This window comes from Emydura macquarii, unplaced genomic scaffold (assembly GCF_026122565.2).
Source record: "Emydura macquarii macquarii isolate MOO-44397 ecotype Brisbane River unplaced genomic scaffold, CSIRO-AGI_Emac_v2 contig_1876, whole genome shotgun sequence".
NCBI classification, from domain to species: Eukaryota; Metazoa; Chordata; order Testudines; family Chelidae; genus Emydura; species Emydura macquarii.
The window spans coordinates 12,277,856-12,302,697 of NW_027132013.1; the positions used below are offsets into that span (position 1 = coordinate 12,277,856).

Genomic DNA, 24,842 nt, shown 5'->3' on the forward strand with positions numbered 1-24,842 from the left:
GGAAGTGTCCTTCCTGGAGCAGAAATGGTTTGTCCGCCAGAGTGGTGATTCCCAGGTGGTGAGCAATGGAGAAGGCAGGTAGGGCAGTTTGAGATGCACCAATGACAGAAAGGGCTCACGACGGGGAATGCCTTGGTGAGTGCCTGAGGTGCATGGTGGCATCCATGGTGCTGAGTGGACTAATAGGCATGGAGACACTGGCACCACAGGTGGGGCATGCTCTGGAAAGCAGTTCTTCGGGCGACCGATATGGCGGTCTATGGTATCGCCAGGTCCTCCTCCTTCTTTGCCTTGTCCTCGGAGTAAAGAAGCTTATGCAGTGAGGTGAAGGGGTCAGCGCATGACTTTTTGCCTGATCTGACTTGGCTCGGGGAGGAAATGCTACACTTAGAGGCAATCCATGACGGGAACTTGCTCTGATGCCCATGAGAGTGTTTTTGGCTCTCCTGCCTGGGCTTGTCCTGGACTGTCAGTGCTATCAGAGTGGGGCATGGGACAAACCAGGGGCAGCATTCACACCACTGACAGTTCTGGGTTGGACTGTGCATGAGCCTCCTCTATAAGGCAAGATGAGTCTCCCTGAGACACTAAAGATAATGTTGGTGTCTGTCACTCACTGAGAACAAGCAAGAGCACGAAGCAAAGTTTTTGAAGTCCAGGATGCAGGGCATAGTCCCCGGGGGAGTGAAGGGCTGGACTCTGACAGGCCAACAAAGACTAACCAACTACGCTAACAACTTACAGCTAACTAAAGACGAAAAAACAAATGGACGAAAATGCTCTCACAGTTAAACTACAATCACAAAGAAACAGGGTTTCCGACTCCGACCATGCAGCAGTAAGAGGAAACTGAAGAGGCATCGACCCACATGGCCTAATATAACCTCGCCTGAGACACAATCCGATGCACGATGCACTGTGTGGGTCAATGGACACTGCTACAAAAATCTTCCAGCTCTGGCACGTGCACACCCACATCTGGAATACATACAGGGACTACCACTCGAAGAAGAATTGTTTGTTGTTTTTTTAAACCAAGAAAAATAGCTCCACTTTTTAGACTGCCAACCTTCTGTCCAAAAGGAATTTTTTTTACAAATGAAAAAGGAGCTAATACTGAGAATGTTGAGGCCTTTAAATCTAGTGCTTATCTGTTATGGTAGCTAGCACATACCATAATTATGTGAACCTAACAGAGTATTAAACATTGCAAATTTACAATAGTTTAAAACAAAAAAGGTGAAAAAAGAGGAAAAATTAAGAAACCATGCTGTCAAACACAATACTCTGCAGAATAAGTAAAATCAGGTTTTACACACGTGTTTTAAATTGAATGTCAAAAATAACAGAGCACTGAAAATATAAAGACATAACTACCATTAATGAGGGGCTGACAGTTCAAATTCATTTGTCAAATATGTTAGTGGGGCATGAAAAGCAAAGTTCAGTTATTCTGCAAAAACCCTTAATAACCAATCAAATATTTTTTCAAAATTTTTATAAAGGTTAAAATATGCGTTAGTATATGCAGTAACTTGCATATGTGCAGGCTAAAAAGCCTGGGCCATGCTAAATCCAAAGGTTCAGATTCAAGCATATGTAGTCCACTATTTTCCTTCTGAAATAACCATTAAGTGGGTGTGCATTACTGGCAATTGGTGCACATAACAGGTACACTGTGGCAGGCATGAGGTCAAAGACAAAGCCAGTCAAGAACTGCATCAGTTGCTCACTAACGCACAGTCTAGGATTTTGGGTTTTTTTCTATTTTCCGTTTTATTTTTTTCAAAATAAATACACGAACACCAATAATTTTGGAGGGATTTTAGGCAGTTCATTAAATTTCAGTGGTCTCTGGAACAGACTCCATATAAAAATAGCTCTGGGTGGGCCCAACATTCACCTCACAGAACTCAAGCTAGAGAAGGCAAGAGAAAATAGCAAGGAAAATGAACACCTTTCTCTAACCTTTCATCCTCTTAAGTTCACTAAACTCGTGACCTTTCTCCTCTTCCCCTCATCCCACAACCCCAGTTACTCTTTCAAAAGAACTGATTTTAGCCCAACAGTCCTTTCAATTCATTTTCAATGACAGAGCTAAACTGAGAGTGTTAAACAGTTTATTTTATAAAGAGAAGGGGACGGGGAACAACCCAGAAGTGGCTAAGAGCACAAACCAGCTCTGAAAAGGTCAGCCATGTCCACAGGAAGCAGTTTAAAACTGCCACTTTTTTCCTCTTAACCATCCTTCCAGCCTAGCTGCTGTATTTAATCAGATAGCAGCACTATTTTTTTCTCAAAAAAATGGAATTAGGATCCCTGAAGCAGTTCCGAATTCTGCGTTTTTAAAGTGCAGTTAAAATTACATATAAAATGCTATACAGTGTAAGTATTATGCATTATTACTAATAAAAATAGTACTTACTTCTTATATAGCATTTCATCAGTAGATCTCAAAGTGCTTTACAAGCATTATCCCCATTTTACAGATAGGAAATCTGAGACAGAGTTGAATCGATTTGCCTAATAGTCTAGCCAGTTCTGAAGAGCTGCTGAATCCCAAATAGTCTGAAGGGAAAACAAGAGTTTTGTTTAAGTTTAGCCAACAGCATTTATCAGGCTGTTGTACTTCAAACAAAATGTCATGTTTCCCCTTCCCCCACTATTGCACTCAGCCACATTTCAGAACTGGTGGGGTGCTGTTGAGAATCATATCTTCCTATCTGCCTCTGTGAGCAGAGAACAAAAAGCAGATGGGTCTAAGCAGTGCAGTAAGGCCCCCCAAAAAGAGCATCAATTACCCCTAACTTCACTGGCTCAGGAGGAATCCTCACAAACGAACGCTGACCACGTTCAAAAAACAGATCCAGAGGAACAGCCAAAGATTTTCTCAAATCAGGACTAATACAAGAATCATGCTGTCATCGGGCAACAGAGGGCTGCTAGGAGCCAGGGCAGAGACATAGGGCCTCCCAGAGGAACATCCTGTATGCTCTTGAATTATCCCTCCCCAAAATCTACAGGGATTTGAGGCCCCCAAATTTCCTATTACTGTTCCAGGGGAAAAGTGCAGACTTTTGACACAAGTAGTGAAAAGGAACCCAAAAGGAAGGTTATTTATCTTATAATAACTGGAGTTCTTCAAGATATCTGGTCTCTAGGGGTATTCACTATGCAGTGCACCTGCGCTGTGTGTTCTCAGGACCAAAAAATCTTCAATATCAGTGTCCGTTAGTCTGCACCTGCGCCATGCACCTCCTCATGCTTCCATCCAAGGGCATAAAGGGTGGTTTGGACCAACTGCCCCCCAGTTTGATTCTACTATGAATAAAGGTTAACCCGAGCACAGGGGAGGAGGGCAGATCATGAATATCCATAGGGACCACGCAACCCCAGTCAAAGAACTCATATTACTATAAGAAAGAAAGGCTATTTTCCAAGTGCTATCCCTATGGGTATTCACTGTGGGTGACTCCCAAGCAGTGCTCACTGAGAAGGGTAAGAGGAAGTATGTTATACAAGAGTGGAGAATCACTGAGTGAAAAGTAGGCACATCTGCAGCTGAAGTTTGGATCAGTGCATAACGTCTGGTGAAAGTGTGCACAGAGCCCGAGGCAGTGTCTTCAAAAATCTCCAAGACAAGCAATTCCCTGTGAGGAAGCTACCAACATCTCTTTAGATCTTGTAGAATGGACCCAGACAATCTGAGGAGGAGGGGTTTTAATAATGTCACAGCAGAGAGAGATGCAAGAGGATATCCGCTTAGAGAGTCTGAAAGAGATAGCTTTCCCTTTTATTCTTACGGCAATAGCACCAAACGACCTTGGAGACTTCTGAACAGGTATTGTTCTGTGCAGATAAAGGCAAGAGTCCTGCACACATTTAGGAAATGGAATCTTGCTTCCTCCATGCTTTGGTGAAATTTAGGATAAATCACTGGCAGGTGTACAGCTTGGTTAAGGTAAAACTCAGAAGGCATCTTGGGTAAAAACTTACGATACAGGTGCAAAGAAACTCTCTCTGTGTTAAAAATAGCATGAGGTGAGTCTGCAATAAGGACTCCAAGTTATGCTAACCTTCAAGCAGAAATGCTAGCAGTCAAAAAGAGACTTTGCAGGACAAGTGCAGAAGGGAACAAGAGACTGAAGCCTCAAAAGGTGATCTTGTGAGGCAGACAAGGCAAGATTTAGGTCCCAGGAAGGGACCAGTTTCAAAACTGGAGGAAACGTCCTTATGATGCTGTTCAGGAACTTTACAGAAATGGAATGAGTAAAAACAGAACAGCCTTCTACTGGGGATTGGAAAGTGCTAACTGCTGCCAAATATACCAGTAGGGAGCTAATTGACAAGCTGGATATCTTAAAACAGAAGATATTCCAGTATGAGAAGAATACATGATGCCTCCACAAATAGGTGATGCTGCTGGCACTGAAGGAAGAATCATTTCCCGTTATCGGAATAGCATTTTCACTTAGCGGGTCTCTTACTGTTTTGAAGGATGGCTTGAACTCCCTTAGAGCAAGCTCACTCTATGCTAATTGTCTATCCAAAAGCCATACTGTCACATGCAGGGACACTGATATGATGCTGGCAGACCAGGTGCCAGCTCATGCCAAGGTCCCCATGCTTCGATTGAATACTGACAAATACATCAATGAAATCAGACTGGCTCACCTGTGTGTTAGTATTATTAAAATAGGTATTAGAATTCTAAGAATGTGTTTACTGAATGCTTGTGAGTTGCTGCATGCATTAATCTCACTTATAACATCTGTATCTCATATTTAAAGTAATACTTGAGCATCTGCCCTGTAAGATTTTGTAACTGTGTAAACTACCAAACAAGAGAGACATGAAAAAGCATGAAATGCTAGTCTCCAACAGAATGTGTTATGCCTTGCCTGACAAGGAAGGCCCATTGACACCAGAGAGACTAGAGTGGAACATTAAAAAGGACAAAAGACTGGTTTTGTGCTCTTCGTACCGCCCCCATGAAGAGGCATCTTGCAAGTGAATTCATCCCATCAGCTGAATTTGAAGCTCAAAGCAGAAATGAGGAAAGGAATAAAACCCCTAACAAAGTGGAACTGTACCTTGGACTCTGGAAGCAAGGTTTCTAGGCATAAGAGATCCCCTGCATCTTAGATTGGGTTAGCCCTAAAGGACACATATAGCTTGCTTATTATAGAAGCTTCTATTACCTTCTGAAACTTAAGGTTGTAACTCATTTTATATATATATATATATGTTTACCTGCTTTAACTTTGTAAATAACTCATTTCCTTTTCCTATATAATAAATCTTTATATAGTTTATTATAGGATTGGCTACAAATGTTGTCTTTAGGGTGAGATCTAGTGCAATTGACTTGTGGTAAGCATCTCATCCTTTGGGACCAGAAGTAACCTGAATATTGCCATGATCCTTGTAAGGGATCATCTAAATCACAAAGATAGGCTTACCTGTGTGGAAAGACAGATAGGAGTTCCCAGGGAAACCATCTGTGACTCCATGTTAAGGCTCATCTAGTGCCTGAGGAGTTTATATTGGATAATTAGTGAGTGTAATCCAAGTACAGACCTCACGACCAATTTGGAGGTTGTGTCCTGGTTCTCAACAGTCTACCCTGAGACTGGTACTCATGCTCTTGAGCCACTGCAGGACAGCTTGACAGCTAGATTGGGGTGGTTCACCCTACCCTTGTTATGGGACAGTAGTTCCTGGAATAGCTGAAGCTGGATGCCTGGAGAAGAGACTAGTTGTGATATGGTGAACTAGAATTGCTTTGTTTACCAGAGTGCTATAAAGATCACTGTCATTTTGTTGAGTTTGATCTCCCTGAGTATCCGAGAAAGCAGTGAGACTGGAGGGAGGACACACAGAGGTTCTGATCACTGTACCAAGGAGATATCTACTTCAGAGTTGAGGCTTTGGGCTGGCTGGGAACAGTAAGCCAGGTGCGTTTTGTTGTGCTTGGTTGTAAAGAGTTCCCAAATCAGGATTCTCCATTGCCAAAAGACATGCTATGCTACTGATGGGTGAAGTTCCCACTCATGGTCCGTGTGGAAATACTTGCTGAGACTGTCAGCCAGTGAATTCCCCCAGGATGTGAATGGCTGAGAAGGTAATCCAATGCAACAGGTTCTAGAAGAGGATCCCTTTTCTGCAAAGTGGTGGTGGAGGGAATCTTTCTCCTCCCAGCTTGTTTATATAGTAGACGGTAGTCATACTGTCTGACCTGACCTGATCGTGTATAGATCAAATGATGGGCAGGAATGTCCTGCATTCTTTGAGAACTGCTCAAAGCTTGAGTAAGTTGACGTGCACCTGGATTCCTGAAGGGACCAGGAGCCTTGGACTGTCTGGTCTTTGAGATACGCCCCATCTCAGTAGGGAGGCAGCCGAGTTAAGTGTCTTTGAGGTGGTGCTGGTACAAAATGGAACCTCACACATTCCAGGTCTTTGTTTTTCCACCAGCTGAGTGATGTCAGCACAACCCATGGAAAAGACACCTGTATGATTTGTGAGGGCATTAATATGGACTAGTCTAAATTGACTTGAAGTCTGGAAGTACAGTAGTGGTTGTTGCTTGTACCCTCCTGGCATGTCTGAAACAAGCAGCCTATCGTCCATGTTAGGAAATACCAGTTTCCTCTGACTGCTGAGATATGCGGCCACTACCACAAGGACTTTCATAAATATCCTTGAGGCTGTGGAGAGGCCAAAAGGGAGCTCCTATGCTTTGTGAAGTGCAGGAACCTTTTGTGAGCAGGATAAATGTCCAAATGCAAATATGCATCCTTCAAATCAGTGGTCATAAACCAGTCACCTGAGGTAAGGGAGGGTATTATAGAGGCCAAGGTGTCATTCTGAACATTGAGAATCATATAAAGACATTCAACTGTCTGAGGTCCAGAATGGGTCCTTCAACCTATTCTTTTTGGGAGTGAGGAAGTACCTTGAATAAAAGCCCTTCCCTACATGAAAGAGTAGGAGGGGCTCTATTGACCCCAGTTGAAGAAGGGAGTACACCTCTTGTTTGAGAATCTTCTAATAAGAGGTGGGGGGGGTCCCTGAAAAGGGACAGGGAGAAGGAGGTTTGTTGTTTTGGGGGTGTGGGGAAGGAGACAGGAGAAAATCTAAAACAGCCTTTTGATACAATATCCAGAACTCATTAGTACATTGTGATGGTGTGCCACAGCCACATCAGGGGGAAAAATGGGCCAGCCAGACACCAAAAGGGATGGTAGCAGGCATTACAGAAACTGGCTGTGGATCCTCAGGCATCACAAAATGCCCTCCTGAAAGGTGGCTGAGATTGAGAAGTAAAGAACGGTGGTGCCAACTTCTAACCCAGTGGGTCTTCTGCCACTTCTTGGGAAGTTCACATGTCCTCTGTTGGAAAAAGGATGGAAACGGTGGACAAAGAGGTAATAAAGTAATCATAGACGTGTAGGACTGGAAGGGATGTCAGTAGGTTATCTAGTCCAGCCCCTGCACTCAAGGCAGGACTAGACCAAATAGATAACTAGACCATTCCTTAGAGGTGTTTGTCTAACCTGTTCTTAAAATCCTCCAATGACAGAGATTCCACATCCCCTCTAGGCAATTTATTCCAGTGCTTTCCCCTGACAATTAGGAATTTTTTCCTAATATTCAACCTAAACCTCCCTTGGTGCAATTTAAGTCCATTGCTTTTTGTCATACTAAGGTTAAGAACAATTTTTCACTCTCCTCCTTGTAACCATCTTTTATGTACTTGATAACTGTTATATCCCACCACAGTCTTCTTTTCTCCAGACTAAACAAACCCAATTTTTTCAATTTTTCCTCTTAGGTCCTTTTTTCTAGACCTTTAATCATTTTTGTTGCTCCCATCTGGACTTTCTCCAATTTGTTCACATCTTTGCTGAAATGTGGCACTCAGAATTGGACACAATACTCCAGCTGAGACTTTATCAGCATGGAGCAGAGTGCAAGGATTACTTCTTGGGACTTACTTAAAACAATTCTGCTGATGCATCACAGAATGATACTTGCTTTTTGTAAAACAGTGTTACACTGTTGACTCATACTTAGCTTGTGACCCACTATAACCCCCAGATCTCTTTTCGCAGTACTCTTTCCTAGGCAGTCATTTCTCAATTTGTATGTGTGCCATTGATTGTTCCTTCTTAAGCGGAGTACTTGCATTAGTCCTTATTGAATTTCATCCTATTTACTGTAGGCCATTTCTCCAGTTTGTCCAGATCATTTTGAATTTTAATCCTATCCTCCCCAAAGCACTTGCACATCTGCCATCTTGGTATCATCTGCAAAGTTTTTAAGTGTACTTTCTATGCCATTATCAAAATCACGTATGAAGATATTGAACAGAACAGAACCCAGAACCGATCCCCATAGGATCTTGATATGCCCTTCCAGCTTGACTGTGAACCACTGATAGCTACTCTCTGGGAATGGTTTTCCAAACAGTTATGCACCCACCTTATAGTAGCTCCATCTAGGCTGTACTTCCCTGCTTTGTTTATGAGAAGGTCATGCGAGATAGTATCAAAAGCCTTACTAAAGTCAATATATACCACATCTACTACTTCCTCCCATCCACAAGGTTTGTTATCCATTAAAGATAGCTATTAGGTTGGTTTGACACGATTTGTTGTTGGCAAATCCATGTTGACTGTTATTTATCAACTTTTCTTCTAAGTGTTTGCAAACAGATCACGCGACAATTTGCTCCATTAACTTTCTGGGCACTGAGGTTATGCTGACTGGTCTATAATTCCCCAGGTTGTCCTTATTTCCCTTTTTATAGATTAGCACTATATTTGCCCTCTTCCAGTCCTCTGGACTCTCTCCCGTCTTCCATGAGTTTTTGAAGATAATCACTAATGGCTCAGCTATCTCCTCAGTCAGCTCCTTGGGTATTCTAGGATGTATTTCATCAGGCCCTGCCAACTCAAAGATATTTAACTTGTCTAAATAATTTTTAACTTGTTCTTTCCCTATTTTAGCCTCAGAGCCTCTCTCATTTTCACTAGCATTAACTGTGTTAGACGTCCTATCACTACTAACCTTTTTGATGAAAACAGAAACAAAAGAATCACTTGGCACTTCTGCCATTTCCACATTTTCCGTTATTGTCTTCCCCTCCCTCATTGAATAATGAGCCTACTCTGTCCTTGGTCTTCCTCTTGCTTCTAATGTATTTGCAGAATGTTTTCTTGTTACCCTTTATGTCTCTAGCTAATTTAATCAATGTTTCTCAACCCACTTTTTGGGCAGGGCACAGGACACAGGTGTATGCCAGACTACTCATCAGTTTCCATGATGGCCTCTTTAATTGGGAGTGCTACTTTAGATGAAGCCATAGCATGAAGTATGTCTAGAAGCTTGTGAGCTGAATCCTGGACCTGTTCCAGAGGACTTTGGAGAGTGTTTGCAATCCTTCTGAGAAAGTCCTGGTACTGCTTAAAATTGTCTGGAGACGAGGGAGAGGCTGGTGATACTGCCTCATCTGGAGAGGATCTGGAGAGTACCTCAAGTACTGTTGGCACCCCATCAACTGCTCCCATGACTGTGCTTTGCTTGGTGGTGATCATTCCTATGTGTAGGATCCTTGTATTCAGATGCCTTGAAGTATGGATTCCAGGGACTCCAATTTGGTCAATACAATAGATTATAGGGGAACAGAGGTAGCCCCCATAGTGGACCATTGGTCCCTGGGCCAGAATTGCTGTTGACAAAGGCACGGAGATAGAGTGGATCTGGAAGCCCTGCCTGGACTGTTAGTTTCCATCGGCTAGCTGGAGGGACCATCGGTATTGGATCACATTTCTCCAATAAAGACGCGTGTTTCGTCGTTGGAGCCGGGATACCATGGGATTTGGTTCCATCAGATCAGAAGCAGGAGCAATGAATGGGAAAGAGACTGAGGCTGAGCGTCCAATTCCTGGCTAAGCTTTAGTTCCAGCAAATGCTAGGTTGATAGAACGGGGCTCTCCCAAAACAGTTTGGCTCCATGAAAATTGAGAACTCTAGGTCTTCATAGATAGCCAAGTCTTCCAGGAGAGCATATCAAGGACCTGCCTGAGGTGAGCTGTCCAGGGTCCTGGGCTTTGTCAGGGCCCTCAATGCTGTGTTATAGACAAAAGATCTGTGCATGGGTGTACTGCTGGAGAAGGGGAGAATAGTCCCTCCTATCCATATGAGGCACAGGGTTGTTGATAGTCTGTTCATGTGCAGGTTTGGGTACTGTGAGCTCCCGGTATCATCAATGTCTTCTTTGATGTACAAGCTTCATTCCGGGATGCAGATCTCTGGCGGCGCCAGGGAAAGGGGTGAAGTAGGCATCTTTCTGGAGGACCTATGCAGGGATTTGTCCCTCTTTTTGAGGGAAAGTTTGCCTTTGTCTGTCTCATGTGTCTTCTTCATGGAGTTCTTGTGTTTGGGGAAAGACTCCAAACTGCCAGCATTGGACACCAGCAATGTACTGGCTGGTGGTTCCGGATGAGTGGAATTGGAGTGGGAGGGTCCCAAATCCTAACAGGGCCTCATTGAAAGCTACACAAGGTGATTGTTGAGCCTGAAATCACAGGTTTGTCTGATACACGGAAGAAAGGCATAACAGATACTGTACTTTGAGGGAGATATGCGATTCCCTGAGGGTAATACAAACAAATATCATGAAGACACTCACTAGGAAAAACCAGGGGCATCCCAGGCAAACGTTGGCATCTTGGGCATAAATTGATGCACTAGAGAAAAAAGGAGAACTAGTAAGGGAAGACCCCTCCCATCCCCAACAAACTTGCACTAAACTAAGCTAACTAACTAAGAATACTTTTTATAGTATTTACAGACTCAACAAAGACAAACATCAAAGAAAAGACACAGACACGCAGGAGGTTCCATTCCCAACCACAAGCGATAGAAAAAGAAATGGGGGGCCAGTCGGTCCACTCCAGCCCTTATGCCCACAGAGGGCAGCACAAAGTGGCACAGCTGCATATGAGTGGTCACAGCTATTGAAGAATTTCTGGTCCCAGGCATACGAAGCATGCATACAACCACAGTGAATACCCACAAGAATCAGCAGTCAAAGAACAGACAGTTTCCCAGCTGTAGGCAAAAGTAACTTACTATCAAACAGTCAAGGTCAGAACTTTAAACATGCAACTTAATTTTTGGAGCATTGCACTCTTATTATGAATGAGATCATTCCTATTAGGTGCTACCAATCCTAGAGAGGGGAGAGCAAGGATCACCTAGAATCTTTTAGACCTATTGGAACAGGTGAGTTAAACGTCACAAGTATTTTCATTAACTTTGATAAAAAGGCAAAAATGAGTAGATTGTGTCTGGGCTGGTAAATTTTCAAGCACGTTTTGCAAGTCTACTATAATCTTTAATGGACCTGAACTTAAATGAAATAAAAGGATGCAGGTTCATCACCTTTTTTCTACAAGATAACTCATTAGCATTTTATGTCATCTGTACAGGTTCAGAGATTTAATAATGAATCTGATATTAAAAACTTTGAAAGTGACACTGCAGATGTATAAATGCTTTTTTGGATTTATAAGGGCCCAATCCTGCTCCCACTGACGTATATGGTGTTTTTTTCTTGACTTTAATGACATGGATCAAACCTTAAATTATAGTGCAATTAGATAGGCAGTAGATGGACACCTGAAAGAGCAGGATTGTGTTGGCCTGAATGTGTTTCATCTCATCTAGTTTTTAAAAAGGAAAGGAGAGATGTACTTTTACTCTGTACTTCAACTGGTGATCACCAATGCAAAAAAGAAGACTGTGGAATATATATCTTTTGTACATCAGACTGTTCCTTCCAAGCCTCAAATAGAAATACTACTGACAAAAGAAGCAGATTTGCCATTAGCTTGATACGTTTCTGCTTTTGGAGGCAGTAGTCCCCAGTACAATTTCTTGCTGGAATAGATTCTTCAGAAATAAGAATAATCTTTCACTGATATTTAGTTACTTCAAGACCTTGCTACGATCAGACAAATAGCCCAATGTGGTTCAATTAAGTTAGTGCATATATTTATATATAAAATATGAATATTAATAGCTATATTGAATGACATACTTATTATACTGTGTCACAGCAGTTACATATAAGCACTAGTACCCATTTTTCATTAACAAAAATACAAAAAAGTTAGACAGGTTCAAAATTAAAGATCTCAGTGCAACATTAACCCAACTATTTCGCCAATGTAGTATATATCAAAGACAAATATTTAACAGCATATTAAGTAGGAATACAAAAGCTATATGCAAGGGGACAGGGATAGCTTTGGTGAAGAAACCCTTACTTTTTATGTTTCATTACTTTTGTTCATTTCAATTCTTAATCTTCATGCTACATAGCGTAAGGATCATGGGACTTGAACACGTCTGCAGGGCTCCCAGGCAACCAACATCCACACACTGCCACCCAACAGCAGCTATAAGTGGAGGTTACTTACTGTAACTGGAGGTTCCTTTAGATGTGTGGTCCCTATCTATATTCCACAAGTAGATACACATAAGCGCCATACACTTAAGTCCAGAAATTCTTCAAAGCAGCGTCCAATGGTACGCACATGCACAGTAGACTCTCCTCATGCCCCTGATCAAGGAAATAAGAGGCAGCAGGTCGGATCAACACCTCTCCAGTTCCTCTTTTTACCGCAAATCCAACAAGATCCAAAGCAAACGAAATGGAGAGTGGGTAGTGGAATACAGATAGAAACCAGACATCTTAAAGAATTTCCACTTAGAGTAAGTACTTCTTCAAGTGATGGTCCTTATGTGTATTCCACACATGGGTGATTGGCAAACAGTGTCCAGCCTGGAGGCAGGTGCAAGGAAGCAGGTAGCAAAAATCCTTGCAATTCTGCCAATTCCACCACTGCATCCAGAGCCGACGCATGACCAGAGTGTAGTGTGTTACAAACATGTGGATCAAACTCCAGGTGGCCACTTTGCAGATTTCCTGCAGCAGAACATCTGATAGGAATGTCATGGAGGGAGGTTGTGCTTATGTGGAATGAGCTGTGACACTCCCAGATGGAGAAATGTCTGCTATCCTGTAGCACTCGGATGCATCCGAAGACCCACTCAGAAATCCTCCGGGAGGATATGGCTTGCCCACATGATCTCTCTGCTATGGCGATAAAGAGTCTCAGTGATTTCCTAACAAGCCTGGCTCTTCACACGTAGAATGCCAGCCCATGCTGAATGTTATGGGAATATAGTCTTTTGTCTTCAGAGGAAGCATGCGGTTTCAGGAAAAATACAATTAAGTTTGTCATTTGATTGATATGGAACTTAGAAATAATCTTGGAGAGAAACTTGGGGCCTAGTTGAAGAGAAGCCTTTTCTTTGTGCAACACCGTATAAAGAGGATCCTCCATGATGGCACTGAGCTCCCTGAGGTGATCGCTACTACAAAGGCCACCTTCATGAATAAGTAGGCCATGGCACAAGTCACCATGGGAGTCACAACCCATGACTTCCCTGGTGCAATATAGGGGGAGCTTTCTGTTCATTTGGGACATAAAGCGGAGTACCCCACTATGTAAATATTGTGCTTAGGACCATGTCATGAACCTCCCACTTGTGATCTATTGAGAAGCTTCTGCTCCATTTGTCTGCCAGGGTATTGTGAATACCAGGAATATGTGCTGCCTGTATCATGACGTGGTTTCTGATGCTTCAGTTCCAAAGTCTGACCACTTCCTGGCAAGATCTCACTGCTCCCTGTTAGTTTAGATAGACCAGTGTGGTAATATTGTCCAACATTATCTGTATATGGAAAAAGCATATAAGCAGAAGGAAGGCTTTGCACACGGGACAGACTTCTCTCAGTTCCAATAAGTTTATGTGCAGCCTGGCCTCTCATGGGGTCTAGGTGGCCTGAGCAGTGTGGTTCTCCAGGTGAGCACCCCATCCCAGAACGGAGGTGTCTGTCACAATGGTGCTCCTGGGAGTGGGAGGGCTAAAAGGAACTCCCCCATGACTTCTTCCAGGTTCAACCACCAAGTTAAGGAGGTGACAACTCTGGCAGGCGCAACCACTCTGGAGTTGATTTGGTCTTTGCTTAGTCGATAAATCGAGTGGAGCCAAGTCTGCAAGCACTACAAATGGAGTCTGGCAAAAGGAGTCACATAGGTGCATGAGGCCTAACTGTGAAAAGCATTTATGCACTGTGGTTTGTGGTCTGTGGGTGATGTGTGAAATCAGGTTGCCCATTGCATGAAACCTTTCTGAGGGGAAGAACATTCTTGCAGAAACTGAACCCAACCTTGCCTCTATGACCTTGTGGGTAACAAAACAGATTAGGGCTGTTAAAAGTTCTATCAGAAATCTTGTCACCAACCTCACCTCCTAACAAGATCAGCCTATCTGAAGCCAATCATCCAGGTATGGGAACACTGTATAGCCCTAGCATTTCATCTGAGCTGCTACCAAAGAGAAAACCTTTGTAAATAGGTCTTGGAGCCATACCACGAAACAAAGGAACTTCCTGTGTGATGGGTGAATGTCCACAAGAAAATCTGCATCCTTCATGTGGATAGCCACAAACAACATCCTTTCCTAAAGAGAGGGGATTATAGATGCCAGCATAATCGTCCGGAACTTCAGCTTTCAAATAAAGAGGTTGAGTTGCCGAAGGTCCAGGATGGGTCTTCCGTCTTTTTCAGGCATTAGGAAATATGGATAGAGGCAGGATGCACTATACTGCCCCTCAATGTAAAAGGGACTCTGCTTCCTGTTGAAGATTACCTCATGAGAGAGGTCCCCAACGGAGGACCAGGAAATGGATTTCTGAGGTGGGAAGGAGAGAAATTCTCTAGAGTATTCTGGTGGATAATCTCCAGAACTCAGCTATCTGTAGTGATCTTATTCCAGGTGTGAGCGAAGAGTGTAAGACAGCCCCCAAAGATGACAGAGGACAGGATGGTTGGCACTAGTGGTGGTACACAGGTCTCGACCAGTAAGTCAAAGTGGTTGTTGGTTGACAGAGAAGAGTGGCTGTGACAGTAGAGGGGGCTGAGAAGCGAGGCCTCCAAATCTTTTGGCATTTGCACAAAGTCTCCACTGGTACTAAGGTGCATGAACAGGAGATGGCCTTGGTCTATAAGATTGCCTCTTGTGTTTCCTCCTGGGGGCCAATGTATAAATCCCAAGGGAATGCAGAGGCAATCTCAAGTCTTTTAGTGAGTGCACGGACTTGTCTGTTTTCTCATTGAAGAGATGTGACTCATCAAAAGAGAGATGGTCCTGCATGCTGATAATTGACAACCCTGACAATTGCAGCCAGGAATCCCTCCTCATGACCAGACCAGTGGCCACACTTCTGGAAGACACGTCTGACAAGGCACACTGCAGCCTGGAGGGCTACTTTTGCCACTAGCTTCCCCTCATTTAAGAGGGGCTGAAATTGGGGAAAAGCTGTGGGAAGCTTGTCTGTGAAGTCCACAAGCTTGGAATAGGTACTAAAATTGTATTTCATCAACAATGCTTGATAGTTAGCAATATGAAATTGCAAGCCTGCAGAGAAGACCTTCCTCCCCGGGAGCTTGTCTCTTTATCTGCCAGGTTGGCCCTTTCATAGTGCGACCTAACCCTTACAGCAGCCATCTGAACCACCTGCAAGCTGGGGGCAGGATTGGAAAACAATAAGTCAGCTCCTTTAGCAGGAACAAAGTATTGCCTCTACGCTCTTTTCGGTGTACGGCAGAGGATGCTGGAGTGTGCCATGCCACTCCAGTCGGTTTCAGTATGGCTTCATTGATGGGCAGGGTCACCTTACTCGACCCCTGAGACTGCAATACATTCAGGAGCCGGTGTTGAGGGTCCTGTACCTCCTCTAATAGGATCTGAAGGTCAATGGGAACTCTTTGTAACACCGTCTGGTACTGGAGGTCTGACAGAGAAGGAGTGACCACCTGGTCTGGGGATGATGAAGAGACACCCACCAGTACTTGTGGATCTAGTTTCACCACCTTCTCCTCATACACTGACAGGTGAGAGGGAGAGGAGTGGTACAACTCTTGAGAGGGGCCCAGACACCCATCATAAGGATCCCACAGACTTCCCAATAAAGCCAGAAAGAGGGATGAGAAGGTTACGCATCTTGTGCAGTAACTGAGGTTCTTCAAGGTGTCTCCCCCCACCCCAAGTGTGCTCCACTAGAGGTGCAGCAGCGCCTTTGCGTCTGGAGTTGGAGATCTTGAACAGAAGTGCCCATCAGACCACATATGTGCACCTCCCTTGCCTTATGCAGTGCACAGGAAGTATATACAATAGTGTGCAATCTGATCACCCTCAGTTTCTTCTCTGGTGCAGAGCCCATATGTTACACTCCGAAGCAGAGGGAAGGAGGGTAGATAATGGAGTATCCATGGGGACACACATCACAAAGAACCTCAGTTACTGCACAAGGTGAATAACCTTCTCTTCTTCTTCGAGTGATGTCCCCATGGGTGCTCCACTGTAAGTGACTACAAAGCAATGCTCCTGGCTGGAAGACTGGGGCTTCGGAGTGGCTTGTATAGCCAAGACTATGTCCAAGGATAGTGTCTGCAGAAGAATCCTGTATAACAGCATAGTATTGGGAGAATGCATCTAAAGGACACTCATGTGGTCGCCGCCTTGCATATGTCAATAATTGGAATGTTATTAAGAAATGAAATGGAGGTTGACAGTGCTCATGTGGTGTGTGTTCTTATTGAGGTAGAAGCCTGTTCATTACAGAATTCATATGAGAGGTATGCATTTTGAAATCCATTTAGAGAGGCATTGTTTCGATATAGCATCATCCTCGGACCTCTTGGTGGTAGATATGAACAGACATGGTGATTTTCTGAATGGTCCAGTTCAATCCAAGTAGAATGATAATGCATGCCTTACGTCCAGTATATAGAGAGCTGTGTCACATTGGTTATTATGTGGTTTGGGAAAAAAGATAGGGAGGTGTATAGGTTGGTTCAAATGAAAAGATGTTATGACTTTGGGAAGAAATTTGGGATGTGGATGAAGTGTCACTTTGTCCTTATGAAACCCAGTGTATGGCTGGTGTGCCATGAGGGCTAAGATTTATCCCACCAGTCAGGCAGAGGTGATGGCAACGAGAAAGGCAGTGTTCATAGTTAGATGTAAATGTGAGCATGTTGCCATTGCTTCAAACAGGGATGTCATGAAAGATCGTAAGACGAGGTTTGGGTCCCAGGTAGGGGTGGAGGCTTGTATCTGTGGGTATAGATTTTGAATGCCCTTTATGAAATGCTTAACGAGGGGGCGTGTGAATACAGAGTATCCTTCAATAGGATGGCAAAAAGTAGAGAGAGCAGCCAGGTGTACTCTAACCAAGCTGTTGGCTAGTCCACCCTGTTTGAGTTGGAGGAGGTAGTCCAGAATGAGTGGTAATGAGGCATTAGCTGCCTTGATACGCCTATGGGCACACCAATGTTGGAATCTATTCCATTTATGTGTCTACATGCGTCTAGTGGTGTCACGTCTGCTATGTAATAAGATGCGTTTTACTGTGTCAGAGCAGGCTACTTCTGGACCATTGTAACAAGAAGGAGCCACACTTTCACATGGAGTATTTGTGGGTTGGGATGACGAACACACCCAGTGGCCTGTGAAAGGAGCCATGATACCGAAGGTAGGTTAACAGGCCAGCATAGAGTCATACGAAGCATGCAGATGTACCATACTTTTCAAGGTCATGTTGGGGCTATCCTACATTTTGCATAAGACTCAGAACATGAGAGGAAAAGGGGAGAATGCATACAGTAGTGGTCCATACCAAGTCATGAGAAAAGCATCCCCCCCATTGATCCTCGTCCCAGACTTGCTCTTGAGCACAACTGGGGGCAACAGGTGTTCTGTTGGGTGGCAAACAGGTCTATGGTAAGATCAACCCATATTCTGTCAATGGAGCTGAGTGCTATAATGTTTAGTTCCCATTTGTGTTTGTGAGAAAAGGTCCTGCTCAGTGTGCCTGCCATGATGTTCTGATGCCCGAGAAGCTATGTATCCGAACAGAGATGTTATTTTGGATACAGAAGTTCCACAACTTGACTGCTTCCGAACATAGAAAATGGGATCTCACACATCCCTGCCTGTTGATATAGTACATGCAGTACAAGATTGTCTATCATCACTCATATCGTCTGATGTTTGAGGGGTGGCAAGAAATGTTGACAGGCATTTCAAACCACTCTTAGTTCTAAAAGTTGATGTGAAGAGTGGATTTGGTGGGTGTCCATCTGCCCTGAATCTTGTGTTTGAGCAAATGTGCTCCCTAGCCAATGCAGGAGGCATCGGTGGTTAAAATCCTGGTAGGTGAGGGTTGGAGAAAGGGGACTCTGGCACAAATGTTGCTGGGATGTTACCACCAGAGCAGTCCTTGACGTGTCTGCCATGGATAATAGTTTCTGCATGCTGTGTTTGTGAGGAAGGTACAGAGTATGCAGCCAGTTCTGGAGACATCTGATACGTAACCTTATATGTCTGACAACAAATGTAGCTGCTGCCATGAGTCACAAGAACTGGAGGCATGTGTGTGCTGTAATCCGGAGGCACACTCGTGCATTTGAGATCAAGTCTGTTATGGCTGTGAACCTGTGAGGTGGCAGAAATGCTCGTTTGTATGGTATCGATTAATGGCGCCAATTAATTTCAATGTTTACACCAATCTCGGGGTTGATCAGGAGACCTAAGCTTTTGAAAACATTCATCATTGTGTGAACTGCTTGGAGCACTTGGCCTCGGCTGGAGCTTTGAGGACGCAATTTTCTAAGTATGGGAAGATTGCGATTCCTCTCTTTCTTAAGTGGACCGCAGCCAACTGTAAGTATTTGGAAAAAATTGTGGCATTGTCGATTGGCCAAAAGGCAGTACTATGTACTGGAAGTGACTGCGTCCACTGTGAATTGTAGGAAGCCTCTGTGAGTGGGATGTATGGTGAAATGAAAGAACGCATCCTGTAGGTTGAGGGCTGAAAACCAGTCCCCCTGTTCAAGTGCTGGTATGATCATGGAGAGGGTGACCATCTTGATCATTGCAGTATGACAAACTTATTTAGGTTGTGAAGGTCCAGAATGGAATGCCAACCACTGGATTTCTTCTGAATCAAGAAGTAGTGGGAGTAGAATCCTTGTCCTCTGTTGTACAGGGACCGGCTCTATGACTCCCAGTTGCAGAAGATGGTTTACTTCCTCCCTGACGATGGGCTCATGAGAGGGGTCCCTGAAGGAGGACAGGGAGGGGGAAGTGGCGGGACGGCATAGTTAAGAAGGAGATGGAATACCCTTCCTTGATTATTTCTAGGACCCATTTCTCTGAAGTGATAAGCATCCAAGATAGTAGGAATGGAGCTAATCAGTTGCCGAACTGGTGGTCTGTTTGCAGTGTCAGATGGTGGGGACAGGTGGAACAAAGGGGGTGTTCTCGGGCACTCAACTACACCTTCAGAATTGTTGTTTGTTGGAAGGTGCACGAGACATTGCCCCTTGTGCAACGGGCTGTCTGCAATTATTGTGATTATTGAGAGGGCACTGATGGTGGCATTGGTTGTCAAACAGCCACTGCAGATAATAATGCTGAAGCCAGGATCTTGGGGAAAGTTGGTATTTCCCTGATCTCCTCTTTGGGTTGAGTGTATATACTCAGAGATCTGAGTGTAGCTCGGGAATCATTTAGCAAGTGTAGTGCACTATCAGTACGCTCCAAGACAGTATGTCTTCATCCTTTGTTTGTACCTCCTTGGGGAATCCTGAGAGATGTAACCAGGAGGCTTGCCACATTACTATCATGGTTGCAATAGATCAGGCTGGCGTGTCAGCTGAGTCCACAGAGGCTTTAAGAGCTGTGCGAGCTATGAGATGGCCTTCCGCTATTAGGGGTAAGAACTGTTCCTTTTTTGACTCTGGGAGGTCTTGATGTAATTTCTCCAATTTGGAGTAGTTAATATAATTGTATTTTGCGATGAGGGCCTCGTAGTTTGAAATTCTAAATTAGAGGATGGTGGAGGAGTAATATTTTCTCCCAAATAAAACTAGTTGTTTCCAATTGTGGTCAGGATGGGCAGATTGGGATCGGTATTGACAATTCTTTTCTTGTACCACATTAACAACAAGGGAGTTCAGAGCAGGGACTGAAAATAAGACCTCGGTGTTCTTTGCTAGTACATAGTATTTTCTATCCCACATTTACATGTAGGCAGGATAGAGGATGGGGTCTGCCATAAAAGATTGGCCGGTTCCAATAGTGCACTATTGACAAGTAGTGCGATTTTTGCTGCCAAGGAGGTATGGAGAATGTCAATCAGCTGATATTGCTGTTCTTTGGATGTGCCGAGCACCTGCCACTCTGCGGAAAAAGCCCTGAAAATGTCTAAAATCATTGGCCACAGTAGAAGGCAGTGGCATGATGGCCTCACCAGGTGAGGCTGATGAGGAGGACAGGGCCAGTGGTGCCTCTTCCTCTTGATTGTCCTCATGTTCCTCTTCATGCTGCTGCACTGGTTCTTCCTCTTGTGCTTGTGAAGGCTGTACATCTGGAGGTTGTGAGATTGTTGAGGATGGAACAGACAGAGGATGTTGTATCTGCCATGCCTGTGGGTCACCAAACTGAGCCCTATACATGGCCTAACGGTCCCAATATGGCCAGTTAGGTGGAAGAGGAATGTGTGGTTGCATCCAGGGAAGACCTTTCCAGGATTGGGTACCCTGAGGTGTTGAAGGGTAAGCTTGCAAGGCCAGCACTATTTTCCCCAATGTTGATGGGGCAATGATTCAGCGTACTCCTTTTCCTCTGCATCACTCGGGAAGGGGGAAGCCAATCCCAACGGGGACAGTGAGGCACGGCTTGACTCAGGTGACTGTGAGACTTGAGGTAAGTCTTGTTTAAGGAACGGAGACTCCAGAGTATCAGATACATATCAGACCTAAGAGTATCTGAACATCAATGGTGTCACTGTTGTACATGGTGCCGTGGTGTGTTTTTCAGCACGGCCAGCAGGCAGCGCCAGAGATTTTTTCGGAGCTGATGGCATAACAGCAGTGGAGGTCAGTGCCGAGGTCTTTGTTAGTACTAATGTCTTAACTGGTGCCATCTGCTATTTCGGAGCCACAAAGGGTCTCTGAGCCACGAATGAGGTCGAGGGCTCGCTTTGGTAATTGCAAATAGAAGGTGGTGCCGATAGCCGATGATGTGCCTTAGGATGGTCTTTCAACCTTGTATTATAGACTGAGGAATTCAGTTTCTTTACAGCACCCTATCCCTTGTCAGATGCCATTGACACCTCAGATCTAGCGAGGGACACCATTCTCGGGGTTTGTGCCTCAGGGGTTGGAGAGGGAGCCCTTCTCTTCTTACCCTCAGCCCAGTGAAAGGATGTTTTTCTCTTATTTGGGTATGGAAAGTGAGGATCGGTAGTTGATCTTGACGATCGTGAGAACCTCTCCAGGAAGGAGTGTGAGCTGGGCTCAGAGGCTTGACGAAGGGACTTCTCCATCAGAAGCAATTTAAGTCTGATGTCCCTATCCTTCCTTACTCTAGGTTTCAAATCAAGTCAGTGGGAGCACATCTGAGGAATGTGTTCCTCTCCCAAACAACGAATGCGTTGTGTGTGGCCGTCTGTTATTGGGAAGGCAGCCCCACAGGAGACACTTCTCTTAAATCAGGAGAACTAGGTATAAGGGTGAGGTAATAGCTTCCTGACCAGAAAGAGAGGGAAGAGGGAAAACAGAAACCTACACTATTCTGAATATGTACTATCGTAGAAAGTAAAATTAAGTAGTAGGAAATAATTAATACTAATGATAATTTTTTTTTTGAAGGAAGAAAGAGGGGAAAAAACAAAAATGACTAACTAAAGGAGCATTTACTACAGAACTATTTGAGAAGACAAAAAAAAAAACCACACTCTGCTAAGGGTTAAATTCCAGATCACAGGCAGTAGAGAAGAAACAGAGTGGTCAGATCACACAGTGCTACATATACTTCCCACGCACTATGTGAGGGAGGGGAGATGTGCATGTGTGGTCTGACGGGCACTGTAATTGAAGATCTCTAACTCCAGACACAAAGGCGCTGCTGCACCTACAGTGGAGCACTCAAAGAATAATCATCAGTTGCAGGGACCCCAAAGAAATTCACACCAGTGGTCCCTGGGGAGAAGGGGTCAGGGTTTAGGAGTTGTACTCAGCAGCGGATTGCTGAGCGTAACTTCTCAACTGTCTATCGGAGCTCAACAGCATCCATGGAGATACCTGTGCAGCCATGTCCGCTGATTCATCAGTCTGAGAACTGCTCAAATCAGCAGCACCATCGGTACCACAGCACTCCTGGCAGATGGCTGGTGATGAGATATTTCCTGGGATCATGATGTTGACTCCTCCTCCGGAGTAAGGTCAGAAAGTAGTGAAGATTGTACATAAAGGTGGAATACATCCCCTGGCGTTTTACAAGTCTTAGTACATCCTGGTGTCTCATCGAGTTCCCACAGTTAAGTCTGGCAGGTCCAGTGCAGCTGCAGCAACCAAACAGTCTTGAGATAGATGAGGTGGTAGAGACAATGGTCTGGACCAGCATTCATATTTGGAATGGGTGAACATCTATCCTTACACTTTGGTACCAAGGTGACTGACGGAATTGGCAGGTCTATGTATCTTGCCTTTCAATCTGTGGGTCGTCATTGGAGCCAGTTCCTTAGGTTCCATATGCAACTCTCACCTGACCTGGACAGGCTCAGGGAAAAGCACATTTCTCATGGCCATTTCTCAATGGGGATCTATCCTTGTGCCCATGAGAGTGCCTTCTACTCTCATGGGGAGTCCTGGAAGAAGAGTCCTTGGGCTTATATGTTTAGGCCATTGCTCCAAGGAATGTGCTTGGAGGGGCACTACTGGTCAGTTAAGGCTGACATGGAGGAGGGTCTCCTTGTCCCAGATTGACGAAGGGCATCATAGCTTTCTCCATCAAGTGCTTCCATATGTGAAGCTCCCAGGATTCTTAAGTTCTGGATGGGAAGGAGCAACAGATACTGCACTTCACAGAAATAATGTGCCTCATCCAGACTGTACAGGCAGTGCTGATGTTTGTCACTGATGGAGAAGGATCAAAGGCAGGAGACTCAATTGTTGAACCCTGGGACTCTGGGCATAGTCCCAGAGCTGGGGAGAGGTTCCTAACCAGAGAAAGAAACACTCTATACCAGGAGTGTCAAACATACGGCCCACGGGCCGAATCTTTTTAATCCGGCCCGCGTTCGGCCAGTTTAAGTGAGTCGTGCTGCTGCCGACATTTCTCTGCATATGGCATTGCCACTTTAAGAGATTTGTCGGCGGAGGGCATTGCCACTTTAAGAGAGCCTTAAAGCGGCAATACCTTCCTCTGCAGAACCCAGCTGCCGAAAAGCAGAAGACGCCCTGAATTTTTCGGCGGAAGGTATTGCTCCTAGAAATCCCTTAAAGCGGCAATGCAGTCAGTCCGGCAACAGGGTCCCCCGTGAAATCCCGCTGCCAAAAAGGGCTGATGCCGCACCGCCGAAAAGGGGAAGATGACCTGAATTTTTCGGCAGAGGGTATTGCATGGCCCCTGTGAAGTGCAGTTCCTGTGAATTTGGCCCATCACCATCAGCGAGTTTGACACCCCTGCTCTATACTATATTATAAACTTTAACTACCACCTACAAATCTAAGAATATAACTATTTATAAATGTTTTCTTTATAGGTTATGGAACCAAATGAAGGAGGACACAATTCCAAGTCAGGCCACAGATGCAATAAGAAGGTACAGGAGAGGCATCAAACCAGACTACCCCTTATACTCGTGCTCAGAAGCACAAGGGATCTACTGTGCATGTGAGGGCCAATGGACACTACTTTGAAGAATTTCCAGATTTCAACGCATGGTGCACATGCATGCGCATATGTGTACCGATGTGTGGAATACAAAAGGAACTATCACTCAGAAGAACCTGGCCCCTCCCTTAGACCCACAATCTGCTGAGATTGCTTGAGGAGGAACTTCCAGTGGTGTGCAATCTGACTGACAGTGGTCTTAAATGATCTCTGATTGGGCCTTTGACCCTATATAAAACCATGTCCAGGAAACCAAATCCAGGAGTGTCCAGGCAATGACATGGATCCCTACCTAGCTGTCATGACTTCCCTGCGTCTCTGTTCCTCAATTTCTGGGACTGATCTTGGCTCTCACTTAGATTCTGACTCCTGATCAACCCCTGGAACCCTAAAACAGACCCCGATAACTGGAACTAACCCTCAGCCCAATTCCTGACCATCTCTGGCTCTGACCCTTGGCTTAGCTCCTGACTCTGGCTTGACCCTCAGCTTCACTCTTCACCTCAGTTTGACTCTTTACCCTGATACTGGCTCTGACCTTGGATTCAGTTCTGAGATCCCAAGTTCCTGCCACTAGTCCCTCTTACCTCACCCAGGATCCTGACAGAGTCATTTTAAACAGTAATGTTAAATGTTAATCTAAATGTTAATCTGTTAAAATGTAATCTAAAATCAAGCTTACTGGATCTCTAAAATTACTGGAACTTTAGGCCCCAGTCCTTCAAACTGCACAGTGATCCTTGCACACACAAGGATTTCACTTGCAGGATTGGAGCCTTAGTTAGCAACATTTAAGTTTTAGTCAGTTTTTTAACATTGTTCCTGTATGCAAAACTCGATAGGATTTTGGTTTCAGTCAAACATCAACATTTCTTGTTTCATTTACGGATGCTAGCTCTTAATAAAAGTATATTGTACTTTCCGGGTTATTATTTATCTAGCATCAGGGA

General features: G+C 44.4%; 1 protein-coding gene across 3 annotated transcripts in view; it reads right to left on the minus strand.

Annotated features, from left to right (window-relative positions):
- The window catches only part of PHF21A (PHD finger protein 21A), a 263,268-nt gene that overhangs the window by 183,594 nt on the left and 54,832 nt on the right, over nt 1–24,842 (minus strand). The window lies entirely within an intron of this gene.